The following is a 22896-nucleotide window of genomic DNA, read 5'->3' as shown; positions in this document are numbered from 1 at the left end:
GATTCGATTCATAGATACTTTATATTTCTTTTAGTCTATTGCAAATTGTATATGTTTTTAATTTCATTTAGTTTCTAGCATATAGGACATACCTCTTCTTTTAACTGGAGCATTTTGTTGATTTGTATCTAATTTAATTAAATCTGCCACTTGTATTGTCCCATCTGTGTTTATGGGTTGTTTTTTCTTTTTTTTTTTTAAGTTTACTTATTTATTTTGAGAGAGAGTGTGCGTGTGAACAGAGGAGGGGCAGAGAGAGAGGGGGAGAGAGAAAATCCCAAGCAGATTCCCAGCTGTCAGCACAGAGCCCGACTCGGGGCTTGAACTCATGAATTGTGAGATTGTTACCTGAACTGAAATTAAGAGTCAGGTGCTTAACTAACTGAGCCACCCAGGCACCCATGCAGGGTTTTTTCTCCTTTCTCTCTCTTGGATTGAGCAACTTTTTTTTTTTTTCCAGTCATTCCACACCCCTCTTCTAGTTTGAAAGTTATACAGTCTATTTCTATTCTTACCTGAGTCCTGGAGTAATACTTTTACTTCCTAGACAGCACAAGGACTTTAGGTGACTTTAGCTCCATCGATCTCCTTAATTACTTGATATCGTTGTATCTAATTCTGTTGTTTGTCTAATTGTTTATTGTCTAATTTTTTTAAACTCCCATCCAAAAAAAAAAAAAGGAAAAAGAAAACAACTTCCATCCAAGGCAGTATTTCTTCCCCCACCCGCCCCCCTTGGAAAAGGAAGGTGTATTTAAAAAATGTTTTTAATGTTTATTTTTTTTATTTTTGAGAGAGGGCGTGCATGCACTAGTGGGGGAGGGGCAAAAAGAGGGAGACAGATCTGAAGCAGGCTCCAGGCTCTGAGCTACCCGCACAGAGCCCGACGCGGGGCTCGAACTCACGAACCGTGAGAGCATGATCTGAGCTGAAGTCGGATATTTAACCAACTGAGCCACCCAAGCACCCCAGGAAGGTGTATTTTAATAGTATAAAAACTTTTTTTTTTATTATGATAAAATATGTGTAATACAAGATTTACCATTTTAACAGTACAGTTCTGTGGCATTAAGTACATTCACATTGTTGTGAATCATCTCCACCATCTATCCTGACAACTCTTTTCATCCTGTGAAAGGGAAACTCTGTCCCCATTAAACAACTCAGCATTCTCCCTCCCCCTGCCCCTGGCTCCCACCATCTGCTTTCTCCCCCTGAGAGACTCTGACACACAGCTGGCCGGTTAGCTCACTTGGTTTGAGTGTGATGCTAATAACACCCAGGTTGAGAATTCGAGCCCTGCAAGGCTAGTACTTCCTCTGTTGTTTTGGCAGCACATAGACTGATGGGAATGATACAGAGATGAGCCTGGCGCTTACAAGGATGGATTTCACTACTCTGGGAACCTCATATAAGTGGAATCACGTAACAATTTGTTGTTTTGCGTCTGGCTTATCCCACTCAGCGTAGTGTCTTCAATATTCATCTATGTTGTAACAGGTGCCAGGATTTCCTTCCTTTTTAAGGCTGAATAATATTCCATTGTACGGATGGACCACATTGTTTATCCATTCATCTTACACTGGCCACTTGAGTTGCTTCCACCTTTTGGTTATTGTTAATAATGCTGCTATGAACATGGACGTACAAATATCTGTTCGAGTCTCTGTTTTCATTCTTTGGAGTATGTACCCTAAAGTGGAATTGCTGGGTTCTATGGCAATTCTCTGCTTGCCTTTTTGAGGAACCACCTTACTGTTTTCTACAGTGGCTGCACCATTGCACATTTTCACCAGCAATGCATAATTTCTCCACATCCTTTCTAAACACTCTTTTCTTTTTTTATTATAGCATTTCTGAATGGGTGTTAGGTGGTATCTCGTGGTGATTTTGATTTGCAGTTTCCCAATGATTAGCGATGTTGGGCAAATGTGCTTATTGGGCATCTATATGTCTTTGGAAAAGTGTTCAAGTCCTTTGCCCATTTCTTTTTTTTTTTAATGTTTATTTATTTTGGAGAGAGAGAGAGACAGAGCATGAGAAGGGGAGGGGCAGAGAGAGAGGGAGACACAGAATCGGAAGCAGGCTCCAGGCTCTGAGCTGTCAGCACAGAGCCCAACGCGGGGCTCGAACCCACAAACCGTGAAATCATGACCTGAGCTGAAGTCAGTTGCTCAACCGACTGAGCCACCCAGGTGCCCCTGCCCATTTCTTAATTGGGTTGCTTGCTTTTTTGGTGTTGGGTTGTAGACAGTATTTTTAATATGCAATTCTCTTAGATTCAATTCTTTAGGAGCAAAACCTGAAATGGGGCTCCTGCACGAGTGATTTATAGAGGGAATGTTCTCAGGATAAGCTGAATGGGGGAACCAGGATAGGGAAAAGGAATAAAGAAAGGATGGAAGTCCCAGCTGGAGTCTAGCTTCAGCCTGATCCCACGGGGAGCTCTGGAGTGTGGATTGTCCCACTGTTGATCCTGCTTTGAGGTGCCCCTGGATCAGCCAGTTATTGGCTCTAGGCTCTTCAAGTAGGGAGATAATGTCCTGGGCAGGACGACACTGGAGGCAGGGCTCTGGGGTCATTAGCAGCTAACACTCAGCACCCCGGCAGGGCCCACTTCCGACACCAAGCCAGAAAGGGAATCTGGGTGGGGACCAACAGCGACGACTGAGTCCACCTGGTGAACTACTCATATCTACTTGCTTCTCACATTAAGGTCAGTCCATTCAGACATAGATTGTCCAGTGTTCTAGTGGGTCAGAGTATCTGGGGGAACTTCTGAGAGGTGGGTAGAGAGATGAGCTGTAGCCCTCACTGGTGCAGTTGCCCTCCCAGGCCACAAATGATACTCACCATCTCCCTTTTCTACCACCCATTTTAGATTTCTTCACGGCTGACACTTTGACTCTCCTAGATGGCTCGTGCCTGAGGGTCTGGGCTCCTGGGGGCCTGCCCTTACCAGGACATGTTGCCAGGCTTGCCTGTTTACAGTTTCTGGGTGGGGGAGTACCAAGAGATGCCCCGCTCCTCTGAATGCCTGTTCCGGTTGCCCGAGTGCTAAACCCATTCCTGCCTGCCCTCATCACGTGGCAGGTGGCTCTACACATTCCTAATACTGCAGGTCAGGTATCCTTGCCAATATGGTTACTCCCTTCTTGCCCACTGATCTACTGGCACAAATTGTCCCACGTGATCAGGTGGTAGCCATAGTTTCAACATTACTCTGCTCCCTGGTAGAAGTGTCCTCTTTGGTGACATCTAGGATGGCTAAGCTCACAGCACTTAGTGTTGCAGAACAGGAAGCACAAATTCCTGTAATAGGTCACTGGATATTGTGCCCATTAGGGATGGAGCTTCATAAAGTGGTTATTGATATAAAGTGCATACTGCTTCCTGGAGGCTAGCACCCCACCTCCCAGGTGTCCTCTCCAAGTTGGAGCCTCATCTGAATCTCCATGAGGTGAGTCCATCACTGTAGTATACCAGCAACTTCTAGATGGTGCATATTCGGTAGGAATGGTGGGCTCCTGGTCATGTGCCCATTGCCATACCTCCTTTACCATAAAGCAGGTCCTTTGGTAACTATGCAGTTATGTGGGATTCCATGTCAGCAAAGTAGACACTTTGTGAGCTTAATAGTGGTGTTGGCGGAAAGTGTTGCAGGCAGAAAAGGCAAACCCACACCCGGATCCATGAATTATTGCTTTTTCTAGAATAGAAAGGATCCAGTGTAATCAACTTGCCAACAAATAGCTGGTTGGCTCCTTCAGGGAGCTCAGCCCTGGTCTCTGATGCTGACAGGTTACATGTGGCAGTGGCAGTTGGTGGGTCAGCCTTGGTTACAGGAGTCCATGTTGTTAGACTCATGCATAGCCTCCACCCTGGTACCATGATTGCTTCATTCAGGAGACCACTGTGCCAGCAATATGGGGGCAGAGGACAGAGTCTGGCTGACGCTCATTGGCCAGTCCATTCTATCTGCTTGGTTGTTTTCAGCCTCTGTGGTGGATGCTCACTGGTGCACATTAACATGAAGTACAGAGATCTTCATTCTTTGTGCCTACTCCCACAGGCCCATTGACATGCCTTGTCGTCAGACCTCTGTGTTCCCAAAATTTTGAGATTGCTCCTTTCAGGCTCCTGACCAACCAAATAAGCTATGTGCCACTGTCCATGAATCCCGGCAACATCTCCTGCCACACAAAGTAAACAGCCAAGTTCACTGCCTGAAGCTTTGCCTAGTGGCATGAGTGCCCCTCACCACTGTTTCAGAGCAGTTGCTGAATGGGGATATAGTGTGGCAGTAGGCCATTTTCAGCCCATACCAGCCAACTTTCCTATGAACCAAGCACATGCTTTTTGCCCCTCTGGCACTGTGTCACAGGGAATCCCCCCGAGACGACTGGTGTGAACTGATAGATATTGGTGCTACAGGGGCAGGTGACATAGGATCTGGACCTCTGTATCCACATGAATCCATCCAATCCTGGATCTGCCACTTAGATTATGATGTATCACCTGACTTTATGTCGTTAGTCTGATGGGACCAACTGATGGGCGATGCTGGCCTCACTTTTGATGTCCCATAGAAACATTCCATTTCTACCAGAGCCCAATAGCAAGCCAGAAGTTACTTTCTGAGTTGCTGGTATCCGCGGGTTTGTAGTTGTTTTATCAAATTTGAAAAGAAATTTCAGCCATTGTATCTTCAAATAGTACTTGTTTTCTTCCCACCCCCCACCCACATTTTCAGGGACTCCAATTACACATTTATTAGGCTTCTTGAAATTGTCCCACAGCTCACTGATGTGGGGTTCATTCTTTTCAGGCTCATTTCTGTGTTTCATTTACTTTCTCCCCGTCTTCCAGTTCACTTTTTCCTTTGCTGTGTATAATCTGCTGTTAATCCCATTCAGTGTATTTTTCATACTTGATGTATTTTCCACCTTTCGAAGCTTGATCTCCATCTTTTTTGTCTTCTGTGTCTCTACTTCCTGATTGATTCTCAGTCATTAATGATTGATTCTCAATCATCTTCTATTCCCCCCTCCCTCCCTTCTTTTAGCAAGCTCTCTATGCGCCAGGCCTTGTGCCTGGGTGCAATGGAAACAAGTGACTGATACAGAGGTGCCTGGGTGGTTCAGTTGGTTAACTGACTCTTGATTTCAGCTCAGGTCATGATCTCTCTGTAGTGAGATCGCCCCATTCTCCCCTAGAGCTCTGCATTGGGAATGGAGCCTGCATGATTCTCTCTCTGGCCTCCCCCTGCCCTATACATGTGCACAAGCATGCTCTCAAAAACCAATCAATCTCTATTTTCTTATTAAAATTTTTTTTAATGTTTATTTCTGAGACAGAGAAAGACAGAACATGAGCAGGGGAGGGGCAGAGAGACAGAGGGAGACACAGAATCCGAAGCAGGCTCCAGGCTCCAAGCTGTCAGCACAGAGGCTGATGCGGGGCTCAAACCCACAAACCATGAGATCATGACCCGAGCCGAAGTCAGTCGCTCAACCAACTGAGCCACCCAGGCGCCCCAATTTTGTTTTAATTTTTTAAATGTTTATTTGTTTTTTGAGAGAGAGAGAGAGAGAGAGTGAGCAGGAGCAGGGAGGAGCAGAGAGAGAGGGAGACACAGAATCTGAAGTAGGCTCCAGGCTCTGAGCTGTCAGCACAGAGCCTGATGCGGGGCTGGAACTCATGAACTGTGAGATTATGACCTGAGCTGAAGTCGGACGGCTTAACTGACTGAGCCACCCAGGCACCCCTCAATCAATCTCTTTAAAAAGAAGTGACTGGGGTGCCTGGGTGGCTCAGTCGGTTAAGCATCCGACTTTGGCTCAGGTCACAATGTCACAATTTGTGAGTTCAAGCCCTGTGTCAGGCTCTGTGCTGACAGCTCGGAGCCTGGAGCCTGCTTCGTATTGTGTCTCCCTCTCTCTCTGCCCCTTCCCCGCTCATGCTCTGTCTGTCTCTCTCTCAAGAATAAATAAACAGGGCACCTGGGTGGCTCAGTCAGTTAAGCCTCTGGCTCTTGGTTTCAGCTTAAGTCATGATCTCACGGTTGGTCTGTGCTGACAGTGCAGAGCCTGCTTGGGATTCTCTCTCTGCCCCTCCCCCACTCGCTCCCTCTTAAATAAAAGTAAATACACTTAAAAAAATATATAAACATTAAAAAAAAATAATGACTGACATAATTATGGAGTCTTGTCTGGAAGTGCCCCAAGATCAGAGATCACTGACTATTACCCATACACAATATCCCTGAGTCTTCTGGGGGCAAAGCCAAAGAGGTTCCTGCTGAGGAGGGAGGTTTGGGTTCCACGCTGTTCTTCCCCTGCCCAGTGCTGGGCCTCAGCTTCCTATGGTATAAAGGGAACAAGAAATTCTGCCTCCCTGTCTCCTGGGCCTTTTGGGGGTATTCAGATGCGACAACAGGAGGGAGAGGTTAAGAGGTGCTGGTCTGGTCTCTAGGCTTAGGTCCAGGTCACTGGCAGGTGTCCTGGTCTTGCCAATGCCCCCGCCTAGACTCATTCTACTGGCTCTGCGGAGAACGGTGCTCGTTCATCAAGCATCAGCAGGGTAGGCCCTGGGCACCAGGTGGCCACCCTGTGTGTGGTGCCTTATCACCATCCACAGACCCCGTTGTCCTGACTCCACCCAGGCTGCCAGCCTCAAACTCGGCCTCTGGTCCCGCCCGCTGCTCTGCGGGGCTTCTGGACAGAAACAGGCACAGGGCCAGGCTCACGGGGGCCGGGTCCAAGGGTCCGTGCGCTGGAGGAGTCCGCGAGGTGGGCAGGGAGCGGACGCCCACCCAGGCCGGGAACGGGACGGTTTGGGACGCCTGCTGCGCATCCCGGGGCACCTGGCCCGCACGAGTCTTTCACCAGGGTCTGGCCCGCGACAACGCGCGAGTGCACAACGCGCGAGTGCACAAGCGGGTCCGGGAGAGCAGGCGCCGCTGGCAGAGCCGGCCCACCTGCGTCCGTGACGAGGCCTGTGAGGCCGCGACCCACGGTGCCCACGCACCTGCCCAGCCGGCAGGTAGCTGGGACCCTCCCCTGCGCGTAGGGGGCGGGCTGGGCCGCAGCCCGTGGGGCCTCTGGGATCCGCGGCGGCCGCAGGCGGGGCCTCCGCCCTTACCCTCCCCCTCCAGCGCGAGCCCCGCCCCCTCCGCAAGGCCCGCCTCACGGTCAGCCAATCGCAGGAAGATTTGCTGGGCGGTGCGGCGCGGGATGGGCCTATGGGGTAGCGCGTTGTTGGGCTGCGGTGCCGCAGGCCGCACCCAGCTCCGGCGGCGGGGGCAGCGCCGGGGGCTGAGGGGGCGGAGAGGCCGGGCCGGCCGGAGCTGCGGGCTGGGGTGAGCGCGGCGGATAGGGGGCGGAGCCCGAGCCCCAGCCCGAGCCCCAGCCCGAGCCGGAGCCGACGAGCGGCGGCCGCACTCGGACCTGGGAGCCGGTGCGCTGCCTGCGATTCGCCCCTGAGGTGAGGCCCGCTCGCAGGGGCGGCGGCGGGGCCCAGAGCGCGGCGGAGGGGCCCGGGAGCTGCAGGCCGGGCCGCGGGGCCTGCGGCGCGGGAGGCCGGGTGGAGGCGGGCGGCCCGCGGGGGCCTCCGCGGAGTGTGGGGGGGCTGCGCCGGGCGGGGCGCTGGCGGGTCTCCAGTCGGGCGCCGGGGCGCGCTGGGAGGGGTCCCCGCGGTGCGGTCGTCAGCGGTGACCGGGTGCGGAGGGGACGGCGCTCTGCACATCCGTGGCCACTCGGACTGCTCCGTGGGAGCGCCCCGGGAGCTCGCCGTGGGCTGGTTGGTGGGCGTCGGGGGTCCGCGAGGAAGAGGAGGCGCGGGACCCGGCGCTGGGTCGGCGGGTGCTCGCGACGGCCCGGTCTGTGGCCTGCAGCGCCGACGGCTCGGGGCTTGGGCACGGTCGCGAGCATCCGGTGCTGCCTGTGGGCTCTGGTGTTTTCCCAGACGACGGGGTGTGCCAGCCCAACCTGCCTGCAGATGGGAGTTTCTGAGGGGCCGGCGGTCATCTTCCTCCCTCTCTGTGCTTGGTTTTCGTTTGTTCTGGGGAGGTTGCAGAGGGCTTCTGCCTTTAACAATAACATTTGTTTGTACCCTTGCAATTACGGCTTAGGGTATTTTGTAGGTGATTTGTGTTCACCTCTTGCACATCTACCTTGAAATAAATATTCTGGTTAACCCGAAACTGCTGGTGGTGTGATCATATAATTTTATGCCTAAATGACATAAGGCAACTGTTAAATTCCTAAGGATAAAAACACGTGTAATATAGCTGCATGTATTGCTGGTAAGTTGTTACGGAAAGATTTTTTTTTTTATATGTGTGAAAAACGCATTGAAACCTTAATGGGGATTAGAAATAGGCTCGGTCCACTCTGTCTCCTTTGCAAAACCACAACAGAGACCTCCAGTGAAAGCGAGCGCGTGTGGAGGAGTAAGAGTTCAGGCACCAGAGCGGGGAGGGCGTATCTGGCCAGGAGCGTGAATTGTATCAGGGTGAGTTTGTAAAATTCAGCCTTCAGTTAATGGGCCGATGCTAGCAATGTATAAGTTATTTCTTAAAATCAAAAATTTTAATACATTCCTCCAACCTGACTGTGAGATTGTAAAATTCAGCCTTCAATTAATGGGCCGATGCTAGCAACGTAGAAGTTATTTCTTAAAATCAAAAATTTTAATACATTCCTCCAACCTGACTGTGAGATTGTAAAATTCAGCCTTCAATTAATGGGCCGATGCTAGCAATGTAGAAGTTATTTCTTAAAATCAAAAATTTTAATACATTCCTCCAACCTGACTGTGAGATTGTAAAATTCAGCCTTCAATTAATGGGCCGATGCTAGCAATGTAGAAGTTATTTCTTAAAATCAAAAATTTTGATACATTCCTCCAACCTGACTGTGAGATTGTAAAATTCAGCCTTCAATTAATGGGCCGATGCTAGCAATGTAGAAGTTATTTCTTAAAATCAAAAATTTTAATACATTCCTCCAACCTGACTGTGAGATTGTAAAATTCAGCCTTCAATTAATGGGCCGATGCTAGCAATGTAGAAGTTATTTCTTAAAATCAAAAATTTTAATGCATTCCTCCAATCTGACTGTGGGGAAAGCTAGAAGAGTAAAGGCTTTTTTTTTTTTTTTTTTTAAAGTTTATTTATTTATTTTTGAGAAAGAAAGAGCAAGCAGGGGAGGGGCAGAGAGAGAGAGAATCCCAAGCGGACTCTGCACTGTCAGTGCGGAGCCGGATGCCGAGCTTGAACTCGTGGACTGTTAAGATCATGACTTGAGCTTGGAACCGAGAGTCTGATGCTTAACTGAGCCGCCCAGGTGCCCCCGTAAAGGTGTTTTTAAGGGAAGTGAATGGTTTTGGCAGTCAGAACTGCTTTTCAGAGTTTTGATGTGGTTTGCAGCAGGGCAGCTGGTATGTTTAGATTTCAGTCACAGAGGCTCACTGCATGCCCTGAATGTAAATTCTACCCCGTTTCCAAAAGGTGGGATAGTTTTCTCTCTGAAAGTTAACTTGTACAGCCGGCCGTTTTCTCCTGTAACTCTTTGGCATTATCTGGTACTGATAAGGTTATGTTTGGTGTTCAGCTTTGTGTTGCAGACTTTACCATAAAGGCTGTTTCTGTAGATAATAGCTCCCAGTTAGTTCTTTCAAGTAGTCGCTGTGTTGTCAGAAGAGTAAATACCGAAGTGCCTTAAAAGATACTTTAAAAAATATTGTTAAAAAAACACATGTCCAACCAGTGTTAAAATTTACCTTGATTGACTCAATTTTTAACGGTGTGACAATTAATAAGAAAGATGTTTTTATTATATGAAACTTAAAGTGTAAATTGACTTATTTATTTTACATCTTTAATTGTTCTCATGCATGTGTAGAGAGAATGGTGTAGTAATTCCCTGCTTACCCTTATCCAGCTTAAACAGGTGTTAATAGCCAGTCTTTTTATTTTTTTTTAAGTTTATTATTTTTTGAGAGAGGGAGGGAGGGGCAGAGAGAGAGAGAGAGAGGATCCCAAGCAGGCTCCATACTGTCAGCATGGAACCCGACGCAGGATCTCTTGAACTGTGAGATCATGACCTGAGCCGAAATCAAGAGTTGGATGCTTAACCAACCTAGGCACCCAGGCACCCCAGTCTTTTTAGAGAGAGCACGAGTGAGGGAGGGAGAATCCCAAGCAGGCTCTGAGCTGTCAGTGCAGACCCCAATGCCAGGCGGGGCTCCATCTCACAAACCATGAGGTCATGACCTGAGCTGAGATCCAGAGTTGGACGCTGAACTGACTGAGCCACCCGGGTGCCCCTAGCCAGTCTTTATCTGTATCCCCCCAGACCCAGATTTCGTGTCATTTTAACTTAAATATTTCAGTATGTGTATTTACAGATCTTTTTAAAAAAGATAAACCTGGGGCGCCTGGGTGGTGCAGTCGGTTAAGCGTCCGACTTCAGCCAGGTCACGATCTCGCAGTCCGTGAGTTCGAGCCCCGCGTCGGGCTCTGGGCTGATGGCTCCGAGCCTGGAGCCTGTTTCCGATTCTGTGTGTCCCTCTCTCTCTGCCCCTCCCCCGTTCATGCTCTGTCTCTCTCTGTCCCCCCCCCCCCAAAAAAAAAAAAAAAAAGATAAACCTAAGTACCACCATCACAGAACATGAATAATTTCTCATCCACCTTCACATACCCAACCAATGTTAAAATTTTCTTGTCTTACAGTTTTTTAATAACAGTTTTAATGAGAATCCAAATGCTATTTATACATTGTGACTTGTTTTAATTTATAGGTTCCCCCTCCATCTTTTGTCTTCTTTTGTAATTTATTTGATGAAACTCAGTGACTGGTTTGTCCTGGGGAGTTATATCCAGTCTGGATTTTATTCTGTATTGTAGTTTAACTACACAGAATTGATTGTAAACCGGTAGGTAAATCAAAAGTTGTGATCAGATTCAGGATTTATTTTTGGCAAAAAAGACTTCAGTAGGTTAGTAGGGAGATTATGATTAGTGGTCTTGTTAGCAACCCTCGATGCTCAATGCCTGGAGTCATTATTTTATTAGGCTTTGGAAAATGTTATTTTAATCCTATAATTTCATCATTTATTAACTGGAATGCTTCTATAAAGAGAAATGTTTCTTCTGTAATTTGGTTACCCTGAATTTTAGCTCTTTTGGGAAGAGTAGGATAAATGCTTAATTCCTCTCCATTATTTACTAGTTCTCAAAATGAGTTGGAATCCTCTAAAAGTTGCCAGTGAATTGTGCATGCTTGTGTCATTGTCACCGGTGTCAATGGTGTGTCATCGGTGTCCGATACTTGATATTTGATATGGTTCAATCCATTGTAGACATTGTCTTTATTGGTGCTGAGATTGTCTAATCTTTGTCCAATAGGAATCTATTCAGTTTGGCTCCTAAATCCTTTAAACAGGACTCTCAAGTCTTTGATCTTCATTCTAGTGTGACACACCCCACCAGGCTCATCTTGTACATTTCTTTCCCAAGCCCTGGAATCATCCATTTTTTCAAGGGGCCTTGGTTTCTTTTAATGAAAAACAGTGTTTAGGAATGACAGTCTGTGTCCTGGGGTAGTTCTGTGCTATTGGGTTGGGTCACTGTTTTTAGGTCTTTTCAGTGCACAGATCACAGGTTACTGTACAGAGACCTACTTAACCTTCTTGATCTTACACCTGTATCTTTTTTTCTTCCAAGAGAAACAGCTTGATTCGAACTACTCACTGTTTCATCCCACACCATACACATCTGAGTCTCAGAAGAAGAATACTAAAACTGCTATCGACTAATAAAATTTGAGTTGTTCTGCATCCCTGTGAGGGATATAAAGTCAAATTACTGTGTTTTAAAGTTACTTAAAGGGGTGCCTGGGGGGCTCAGTTGGGTGAGCATTTGACTTTTGGTTTCAGCTCAGGTCATGATCTCATGGGTTCGTGGGTTCAAGCCCCACATTGGGCTCTGCGCTGACCGTGTGGAGCCTGCTTGGGATCCTCTCTCTTCCTCTGTCTCTGCCCTTTCCCCCTCCCCCCAACAAATAAGTAAACTTAAAAAAAAAAAAGTCGCTTAGAATAGTTACTCTGATTTTGTTACTACTCGGTGCATAGTTTTTTTTTTTTTTCCTTCCAATATTTAGGGATTGCTTTTTAAAAATTTTATTTTATAATGACATAAAATATTAAAAGTCTTTCAAAATCAAACGTATGAAACAAGGTATAGGCAAAGAAGCTTCTTTTTGTCCCTTCATTTTCACCTATCCTCTCTTCCCTATAGATAACCTTTGTACATTTTAATTTTATGGTTATATTCATACCTCCTCTTTATTAGATGGATAGTAATATATACACATTATCTCATGGTGCTTTAAAAGGCCTCTTTTAGTTGTGGTGAAATACATATAAAATTTACCATCTTAACCATTTGTAAATGTACAGTTCCTGGTATATACATTCGTGTTGTTGTACAGCCATCACTACCATCTATCCCAGACCTCATTCATCTTGTAAAACTAGAACTCTGTGCCCATAAGCCAATATCCCCACCTTCTCCCTTGCCCTCAGCCCATCTTCTGTTCTTTCTGTCTCTATGATTTTATCTACTCTAGATACCTCGTATAAGTGGAATCATGCAGTATTTGTCCTTTTGTGACTGGCTGACTTCACTTAGCATAATGTCCTCCAGGTTCATCCATTTGGTGGCAGGTGGCAAGATGTCTTTCCTTTTGAAGACTGAATAATACTCCATTATGCAGCTATACCACATAAGTGCTTTTTAATGAATACTTAAAAATCTTATCCATTAATGGCTTTTTCCCCCTTATACTATGAGTTAATGAGAATTCTCTGGTACATTTTAAGTTATCAGATTGGAAGGAAATACTTCTCATAGGTTTGATTTCATACTCAGAAATTCAGTTGACTAGACTTTAGTCTTTCTTTGGTGGTTGACAGCTACAGATATTAAAGACTTCAGTTTTGTATTTTTCTTTTTCTTTTTAATAGCTGCCATTTCAGCGCTTCAGTTACAGCATTACTGTTTTATGTTGGTTTTTTGCAAAGTCCATTTCTGAGATAGAATCATCTAACTCATATTGACACACGAGTCCATTATTGATTGATTTGTTAACATTACATTGTAGTAATCTGTGTTTCTGGTCTTACCTATCGTTCTCTCACCTGTTATCTACATACATGTTCCCTGAACTCTGAGATATTTAAGCTTTAAAGTCTAAAATATTAGGCCTATAGATTTTAAGGGGGTGAAAAACAGTTCCTATAGCTGTAGTTATTAATGCTCTTTTGCTAACATCAGTTTTGTCAATTATGCTTCCATCATGCATTCTGAACCAGTCCTGTCCCACCTCTGCTATCACCACCTGGGGCCCAGCAGCCGTCACATCTCCCTTGGACCAGCACAGCAGCCTCCGGCTGGTTTCCCTGCATCCTTCCTACCCATTTTCCACATTTCAGCCAGCGTGATTTATTCATGTAATATAAATTAGATCATGGTCTGTCTTGCTTGCAACCTTTCAAAGATTGATAAAAGTGGTTGCCTTTAGGGACAGGGAACTGTGGCCGAGGGATGGCATGGGAGGGAGAATTACTCTTGATGGGATAAGTTTATATATCTTTGGATATATGTTTTAGTTCATGTAGTTGGATTATGTACTCAGAATAAAATAAGTCATCTTAAAAACAAAAACCCAGTGACTTCCCATTTATATTTAACGACATAATCCAGATTTCTTAACATGATCTCCAAGCTCACTTTCTGTCATTCTTCTGCTTGCGCATTTATCCTGCATTTACAGTGATTTTCCTGGAGGCCCGCTCTTCCCATTTAGGGAATCGCACATTGATCTCTTTGCTTAGAGTGAACACTTTTATACCACTCTGCATGGCCAGCTCCTTCTCTTTTAGTCCCCTGCATAAAAGTCCCTTAAAGAGACTCTCGCTATCCTGCCTCCCTCTTTCAAGTAGGTTTCCCCTGTTACTAACTCAGACATTTCTTGTGTCCTTCAATTTTAATGATTTGTTTATTTACTCATGTTTTTTTCCCCATAGCAAGCATACTTTATGAAGGCAGAGAGCATATTTATTTGCTGTTTAAGCTGGCCCCTTTGTGTTTTTGCTAGAACGAGTTCTGAGTCACAGACTAGACCATGACACTTCCTTTCTTAGAGCTTTTCATCAATTCTCCCTGGTCCGTAAATCCAGAGCTCCTGGACCAGGCTTTCAAGGCTTGGCCTCTTCCCATATATATCTCCAGTTTTATCTCTTACAACACCGTGGTTTTGCTTCCTACAGTGCTCTGAGCATGGTAACCAGGCACACAGTAGGTGCCCAGTAAATATTTGTGGAATGAGTGATTTAAGATTCAGTCTCTTTAAGTCTTTGCGAAATTAAGTCACACTCTTAAGACAATGATAGCTAAGAACATAAGGTCGTAAAGCTTCAGGGAAGGCTACATAAAGAAGGTAGAGTTTAAACTCACCCTGGAGAGCTGGGTACGGTGGGTAAAGGGAAAATACCATTCTGTGAAGGAGAAATGGGAAGTTTCTTAAGATTAAATTTTTTGTTACCATGTTTTATGGCTGTGGTTTAAACACACATGCAGGAATCCCATCTAGACCTGTTGAATTCCAACCTTGGACCAGGTGATTCAGATGTATTCCCCAGAACAGTGGTCCCCCATTCAGTGAGTGTTGAGTGGGCCCAAGACGACCATTCTGTGCAGGTGGTGTTTCTTCCACATTGGGTGTGTGTGTCATGTGAAGTGCCTCTGGATTTTCTGCTGAGGTTTGTCCTTCTCTCTGTTTAAATGATTGTTGAAAACCAGGGATATGCTTTCAATTAGCAAGACAATTTCTAAAATTGAGTTTATAAACTAGAATTTTCATCTTTTTAAGTACCTGCTATAGGCCAGGCGTTGTGCTTTTATGTAATAGCTCATTCAATCCTTACAACAGTCCTGTTCAGTGCCCATGAGATTATCTATGAAAACACTAAGGGAGTGTAGATGATTGCCAAGGTCAGACAGTTAGGTGGTGGAGCTGGGATTCAGACCAAGGGTGCCTGACTCCACAGACGATGCTCTCAACCACCAGGCTGTGCTGCCTTCCTTCTGTATACTCAGTCCTGACACTGTAGGCAGCTGATTATAACTGTTGGTCCTGGTCTTCCCCGTGAGAGCAAGGGCTGTGCCTCACTACTGCTGTCTTTGAGTCCAGCACAATCCCTGGCACAGAGTAGGTCCTCAAGAAATAGTTGTTGCGTTAGCGATCTTCAGTTATTTTTTAAAAGCTAAGTTGTGAGGAGGAACGTTCATGGCAGATTGTTAAAAGTGGTGTGGGTCATCTGTTCCCTTAAAGCAGTGGTTGGCAAATTCTCTGTAAAGGGCCAGATAATAGGTATTTCAGGCTTTGAGAGTTGTAGGGTCTCTGTTGCAACTGTTGAGCTCTGCTGTTGTTGCCGGAAGCAGCCATAGGCAATATGCAAATGAATGTGCATGACTGTTCCAATAAAACCTTCTTTATGGATGCTGAAATCTGAATTGATTTGCATGTCTATCATCTGTTATTATTTATGTTTAATATCATTTTTTCAACCTTTAAATATTAATCTTAACTTGTGGCCCTTATAAAAGCATCTGGCTGGGTCGGGGGTGGGGGGGGGGAATCATGACTTGCTGATTTCTGGCCAGGGTCTAAGTTTTATCATTGGATCGAACTAGACCTCTCTCCTGAACCAAATTGTTTTGTCTGCTAGTGGCCTGTGTTTTGTTGCATCCATTAAGGAACTGTGTATGAGAAACACTGTTCTGAAATACCATGTCGTATTGGGCATAGGGCAGTTGTTGGGGGCCTGTTCGTTATAATAAGTGGAAAAAAGACTTGTTTGTTTTCATGAAGAAATCTGCTTTACTTTCTTTGAATAGAATTCTCCATTTTATTATTCTAGCTGTGTTCCAGAATGAACTTTTGTATTTTACGTTTTCCCTTTAATATATTTCAATTGTACTTTAATAGAAAGCTATTTGGAATTAGAAAGACCTGGTTACACCTCACTGTGTAATTTTCTATGCCAAATTAACCCCTTGTTTCCTGAATTGTAAAACAGGAGCTATTTCCTACTTCATTTGGCATATTTATGGGGATTAGATATAACGTAAGTGAACTGGTAGCATTATACCTGGCCCACAGGTTGCAGTAAATTCTCTTAGATGAACTCCCAACAAATATTTATCTCCTGCCTTTTGGGTGTATGTACTAAGAAAGCAGATGTTTGGTATATTACATCTAAGAAAATGTAATCCTTGCAATTCAAAGGTGGTATTGCCATAGAAGTTTGCTACACAGAGGTGTGTAGATTTGAGCCAGAAGACTTGGAACTTGAAACCGTTGGGCTCAACCCTTTTAATTTTTACTTTTTCAAAAGGTATTGCTTCACTGGGTTTTTACTTGCAACATTTCCTGCAAGAAACCTGCTGTCATCCTAAGTGACACGTCCTTTTTTTACGGCTGCTTTAAAAATTTTTCCCTGTTACTGGTTTTGAGCAGTCATATTTTGATGTGCTTTGTGTACATGGTTTTGTGCTTGTGGGGTACATTGAGCTTTTTTTCTTGGATCTTTGGGTTTGTAGTGTTCATCACGTTTGGGAAAATCTTGGCCATTATTTTCCACACTTTTTTCTGTTCCATCTCCACGTTGTCTGCTTTGAGGGCTCCAATCCCATGCATGTTACACCATTAAAAGTTATCCCACAGCTCACTGATGCCCTTTTATTCGATTGTCTTTTCTCTGTAGGTTTCATTTTGGGTAGTTTTTATTACTGTATCTTCACATTCACTAATTTTTCTTCTGCAGTGTTTAATCTACCGTTAGTCTCGTTCAATGTAATTTTTCATCTTACACATTGTAGCTTTCATCTTTATTTTTATTTTTATTTTTTTAAAATTTTTTAATTTTTTAATGTTTATTTATTTTTGAGACAGAGAGAGACAGAGCATGAATGGGGGAGGGGCAGAGAGAGAGGGAGACACAGAATCGGAAGCAGGCTCCAGGCTCTGAGCCATCAGCCCAGAGCCCGATGCGGGGCTCGAACTCACAAACCGTGAGATCGTGACCTGAGCTGAAGTCGGACGCTCAACCGACTGAGCCACCCAGGCGCCCCTCATCTTTATTTTTATTTTTTACTTTTGTACATATATATTTTAAATATAATGTATTGTCAAGTTAGCTAACATACAGTGTATGTATACGGTGTATACAGTGTGCTCTTAGCTCTTCCTCTTAAATTCCCATGATTCATTGCTTACATACAACACCCAGTGCTCATCCCGACTAGTGCCCTCCTCGGTGTCCATCACCCATTTTCTCCTCTCCCCTCCCCACCCCCCATTAGCCCTCAGTTTGTTCTCTGTATTTAAGAGTCTTTTATGGTTTGCCTCCCTCTCTGTTTATAACTTATTTTTCCGTTCCCTTCCCCAATGGTCTTCTGTTAACTTTCTCAAATTCTACATATGAATGAAAACATGATATCTGTCTTTCTCTGACTGAATTATTTCACTTAGTGTAATACCCTCCAGTTCCATCCACATTCTTGCAAATTGCAAGATTTCATTCTTTCTCATTGCCAAGTAATAGTCCATTGTATATATAAACCACATCTTCTTTATCCATTCATCATTTGATGGACATTTGGGCTCTTTCCATAATTTGGCTATTGTTGATAGCACTGCTGTAAACATTGGGGTACATGCGCCCCTATGAATCAGTACTCCTAGATCCTTGTGGCTTTCATCTTTAGAAGTTCTGTTTGTATCATGGGACCCTGGGTGGCTCAGTCGGTTAAACGTCCAACTTTGGCTCAGGTTATGATTTCACAGTTTCTGAGTTCGAGCCCCACTTTAAACTCTGTGCTGGCAGCCCGGAGCCTGGAGCCTGCTTCAGATTCTGTGTCTACCACTCTCTCTGCCCCTCCCCTGCTCGTGCTCTGTCTCTGTCTCTCTCTCAAAAATAAGTAACATTAAATTAAAAAGTTCTATTTGCATCATTTTAATTTTTTATTTTATTTTATCTATTATTAAAAAATTTTTAAGTTTATTTGAGAGAGAGAGAGAGAGAGAGCACGAGCAGGGGAGGAGCAGAGAGAGAGAGAGAGAGAGAGAGAGAGGGAGAGTATCCCAAGCAGACTCCATGCTCAGTGTAGAACCTGATGAGGCACTCAATCCCACAACTGTGAGATCTTGACCTGAGCTGAAATCGAGTCGGGTGCTCAACTGGCTGAGCCACCCAGGTGCCCTTATTTGTATTTTTATATCTTCCAATTCTCTACTTAAGATTTTGAAAATACAGAATATAGTTTTACCAACTGTTTTAATGATCTTGTCTGCTAATTTTAACTTATCTTTAAGTTCTGGGTGAGTTTTGATTATTTTCTCAATATGGGTTATATTTTCCTGTTCTTTGCTTGTTGGGTAATTTTTTATTAGATACCAGGCATTGTAAATTTTACATTGTTGTGTTATGAAGAGTTATTTTTTCCTATAAATATTCTTGAAGATTGTTCTGTTATGTCAGCAGCAGGACTTTAAAATTTTTCTTGGTGGAAAATTGGTGAATTGCAACATTTTCTTTTTCTTTTTATATAGGTTAAGTTCATAGCCTTCTTGAGAATCTAAATTCACTAAAAAATACCACTTACTTGTGAACTTGTGAATCCTACATGTCGTTTTGTTTTTATTTTCTTCCACACTTTGCGAAGCTATTTTGGCAAGTAGAAGGGATGTCCTTTTTTGAATTCCTATTTTTTAAGGTTTTCAAAACTGAATCTAAGATTTGGTTAGTAACAGTAAATATGTTAATACCCCCTTAGTTTGGTCAGTGCTTACTGGCAATCCCATGTCTCCTTAAAATAGTTAGGAATCTTAACATAGCATAATATTAAATTTTAACAGAATTGTTTAATAGTTAATGCTTATTCTGACCTACATGCAGGAAACTTGAATTGGAAGGAATGAAGGGGAACAAGTTTAATTCATTTTACCCTTTGAGCTTTATTCCAGAAGTATCTTTTTAAAGTACATTAGTTATGACTAATGTACGTTGTTTCTGACAGTTGTTAGTTTATAAGTGTTCAGTGTATTTTGACAAGGCTTTTTTTTTTTTAATGAGTTTATGCTATATAGGAAAAAGCTGGCATTTTATTTTTTTTAATTTTTTTTAATGTTTATTTATTTCTGAGGCAGAGAGAGACAGAGCATGAGTGGGGGAGGGTCAGAGAGAGAGGGAGACACAGAATCAGAAGCAGGTTCCAGGCTCCAAGCTGTCAGCACAGAGCCCGATGCGGGGCTCGAACTCACAAACCGTGAGATCATGACCTGAGCCGAAGTCGGTCGCTCAACCGACTGAGCCACCCAGGTGCCCCAGAAGCTGGCATTTTAAATACAGTAGGACTAGAGTCTGTAGGACACTTATCTTTTAACAGTGCCTTGAGAACCGTCTCTGCCAGGATAAAATAACAGCAGTAGTTTTTAAAAATGTTATTTTGCAAGCACATTTTCTGTTCCATGTTAACTTGTATATCAGTCCCATCTCTTCATATATACTTACTGAGCACCTCTTATGTGTTGGGTATTTTTGTAGGCACAGCGGACAGACACATTCCCCCTCTGGGGAACTTGTATTCTAGAATGAGAGATAAGGAATGAATGTTACATTAGGTAGTAGTAACTGCTGTGAAGACTAGAGGCATGGGGAAATAGAGGATGATGGCAGCAGGATCTATTTTAGATGGAGGACGGAGTTGACTGAGGAGGTGCCAGTTGATCAGAGCTCCAATCTCTGTGTGTCTGGGAGCAGGTGTTCGGGCAGTGGGAGTGGAGCTCCATCTCACCACACGGTGTTTTTTGTTGCCTGTCGGTGGCAGATACCGCAGATACCGACCAGGGCAGGCCACGTGGGCTAGGTGTCCCAGCTAGGCCGTGAGCTGGAGGAGACGGAGCAGATGGTGAAGGTCGGTTTCTCGTATCTGCCTAATGCCTGACGCTGGGAAGTGTAGGTATGAAGTGGATTTTTTTTTTTTGGAGCCCATCTAATAACAGCAACAGCGAAATTACTAATGTTACTATTATAGTAGTGTCATGATTCTATAATCGTTAAATTACAGCAGTAGCCACAGGTAATTTTTTTATTGAGCACTGTGTGGGAAGTACTGTTGTTATCCCGCTTTGAAGATGAGGAAGCTGTTAAGTAACTTGCCTGAGATCACACAGCCAGAAGGGTGGTTGGCACATAGACCTCCTTTCGAGGTGCCTGGCTGGCTCAGTAAGTACAGTGTGCGACTTGGTCTCGGGGCCATGGGTTCAGGCTCCATTGGGCATGGAGCTCGCTTAAAACGAACAAACAAGGAACAGGTTGCAGAAAATTAATAAACTGTATGAGAAAAAAATTAGAAATAGCTACGCATGGTGATACTGATCTTGCTCTGCCTTCATACATCTCAGAGAATGCCCAATGTCAGCACACAGAAGTCTATTTCGTTCTCCTTAAGTCTCACGCATCCTATTTTACAAGTAGACTGTCATTTAATCACTGCCGTATTGATTGATGTTTGTTTTCTGAATCTTGCTGTTATAAAATATTTCAGTTAGTATTCTTGCATCTCCATCTTTGGGCACTCTGAAGTATATTTACAGGGATATTCCGAGGAGTGAATTGCCTGGCCCAAGGATATTTGCGCTTTGGCTTCCATAGCTGTTTCCAAATATTGCTCCTTAGAAGTTACACCAACTTATGCTCCCACTAGCGGTTATGTTTCCCCCAAATAAAGTGTTCCCACATAACTAACTTACACAGTTATTGTAAGGTACCTGGTACCTAGCAGGCTGTCAGTAAATGGCTGTTACATATTACTCATGTAATTATGAACCTTTGTTTCTGAGCTGTATTACCAGAAATACCGTAAGCCTAGCAACTGTTTCAGGAGGTTGGGAAAGAGAAGTTATACAACTGGCCATAGTACTTTGTGCCCCCTAGATATTGTCACCTGTATCAGAACAAATTAGCTCTGCATCCAGCCCCCAGAGGCTGATGTCATGATGGAGCCCGCAGGCACGTGCAGGGTTGCACCAGGCCCCCGGCTGCCCGCAGGGACAGGACTCAGTAGGTATCTATTCCTTGTGTGCCTACACGGTGCCCTGCAGTGGCAGCTTTTGCAGTCTGCATGGGGAAGAGAAGGCCATCACTTGAGGGGGGCCTTTAGAATACCCTGTCCTGAGCACTTTGTTTGCTCTTCCCTTCCCTTACTCTGAAAGGCTCAATGTCAATTTGCCTTATGGATGGACTTAGAATGACTTGTATCTACAATTACGGTTCCTCTCATCTGCTTGCTCTTGCTTGAAATTCCCTGCAGGGGAGATGGAGCAGTGTAGGGTTGTGAAGGAGCCCGTCTTCAGCTGGGAGGTGTGGGTTTACTGCTGGTTAACTGAGAGTGATTGAGCAGTAGGTGAAAAAGTCACTTTACTGCTCTGAGCCTCAGTATTCTCCATCACAAAATGAAGCAGTTTTAACATGCAAAGGAGAGGGGCACCTAGTTGGCTCATTCAGTGAAGCATCTGACTTTGGCTAAGGTCATGGTCTCACAGTTCGTGAGTTCGAGCCCCACATCGGGCTATGTGCTGACAGCTCAGAACCTGGCGCCTGCTTCTGTCTCCCTCTCTGCCCCTCCCCCCCTCACACTCTGTCTCTCTCTCTCTCTCTCTCTCAAAAATAAATGAACATTAAAAAAAAAAAGATACAAAGGAGAGAATGTTATTAAAACACTTTGAAAATGCAAATGCCATGTGAAAACATCCGTCCACACAAAAGCTGGTGCACGAATGTTCACAGCAGTGTAATTCTTAATAGCTAAAAGATAGGAACAACCCCAAACGTCTATGAACTGATAGATGATACACAAAATGTGGTATATCCATGCAGTGGAGCAGTATTTGGCAACAATAAAGAGTGAAGTGTTGATACATGCTTCACATGGACGAACTTGGAAAACCTTATGCTAAGCCAAAGAGAAACGGGGAAGAGGACGGAGTACGAGTGGGGAGAGTGGGGAGAGCCTGCGAGAGACTGTGTGTGTGGGAGGTTTCTTCTTGGGTGTGGAACATGTTACAAAATTAGATTGTGATGAAGGTTGCAATCTCTGTGAATAAACGAGAAACTGCTGAACTGCACACTTTAATTGGGTGAATTTTATGGTATCTCAGGCCAACCGTAAACCTGCAAATGCTGCATTAGGAGCTCAGGCTCACTGCAGCGAGTCCGTGGTCGACTGTTGGTGTAGCACCGGGGATTAGGGAGATGGTGTCAGGATGCAGTGCCAGCTTTGCTGCTCAGAGCGTGTGGCCCTGGATCAAGTTGGTGAAGTTCTCTGAACTCCTTTTCCTTTCTGTAGGAGTAGTAACACTAACAGTCCCGTCTAACTAGAAAGCGTCGCGGGGCCGCAGGGAGAACTTGTGACTGCTTATGGTGCACAGGTGTGCTGTCCGTGTGCACTTTCCCTTTCTTTCCTCTTTTCCAGTGTATAGAGTAGCTCTAACAGATCTGTTTTAAAGTATATTTTATTTTTTCTTGGTGGATAATTTCCATTCGTATTGCCTTATAATGCATTAGGATGAAGTAGAATCCTCATAGACTAGGGAGAAGTGGACGCTAATAGTGAAGGGCACAGAAAAGCAATAGAGAGCCCTGTTTATTAACTGCTACCATTGTGTGTGTGTGTTTTTTTTTTAGTAAGTCAAAGCTCTGTGCAGAGATATTTGTGTCATGTACAGCTGTACATTTTTGCAGCCTAGCAAGGACTTCGTGGTTAAA

The 22896-nt window shown here is 44.5% G+C and overlaps 1 protein-coding gene across 6 annotated transcripts in view; it reads left to right on the top strand.

Annotated features, from left to right (window-relative positions):
• Positions 1–7296: 7296 nt before the first annotated feature.
• ADD1 (adducin 1) overlaps positions 7297–22896 on the top strand; it is an 87400-nt gene continuing 71800 nt past the window's right edge. For all 6 annotated transcript variants that reach the window (XM_047847188.1, XM_047847191.1, XM_047847186.1 and 3 more), the window contains exon 1: positions 7297–7485. The gene's annotated coding sequence lies outside the window, so the exon portion shown is untranslated. The remainder of the gene's footprint in view (positions 7486–22896) is intronic.

The sequence above is a fragment of the Prionailurus viverrinus genome, unplaced genomic scaffold, assembly GCF_022837055.1.
Source record: "Prionailurus viverrinus isolate Anna unplaced genomic scaffold, UM_Priviv_1.0 scaffold_45, whole genome shotgun sequence".
Lineage (NCBI taxonomy): Eukaryota > Metazoa > Chordata > Mammalia > Carnivora > Felidae > Prionailurus > Prionailurus viverrinus.
This window is presented reverse-complemented; position numbering and strand designations above follow the sequence as displayed.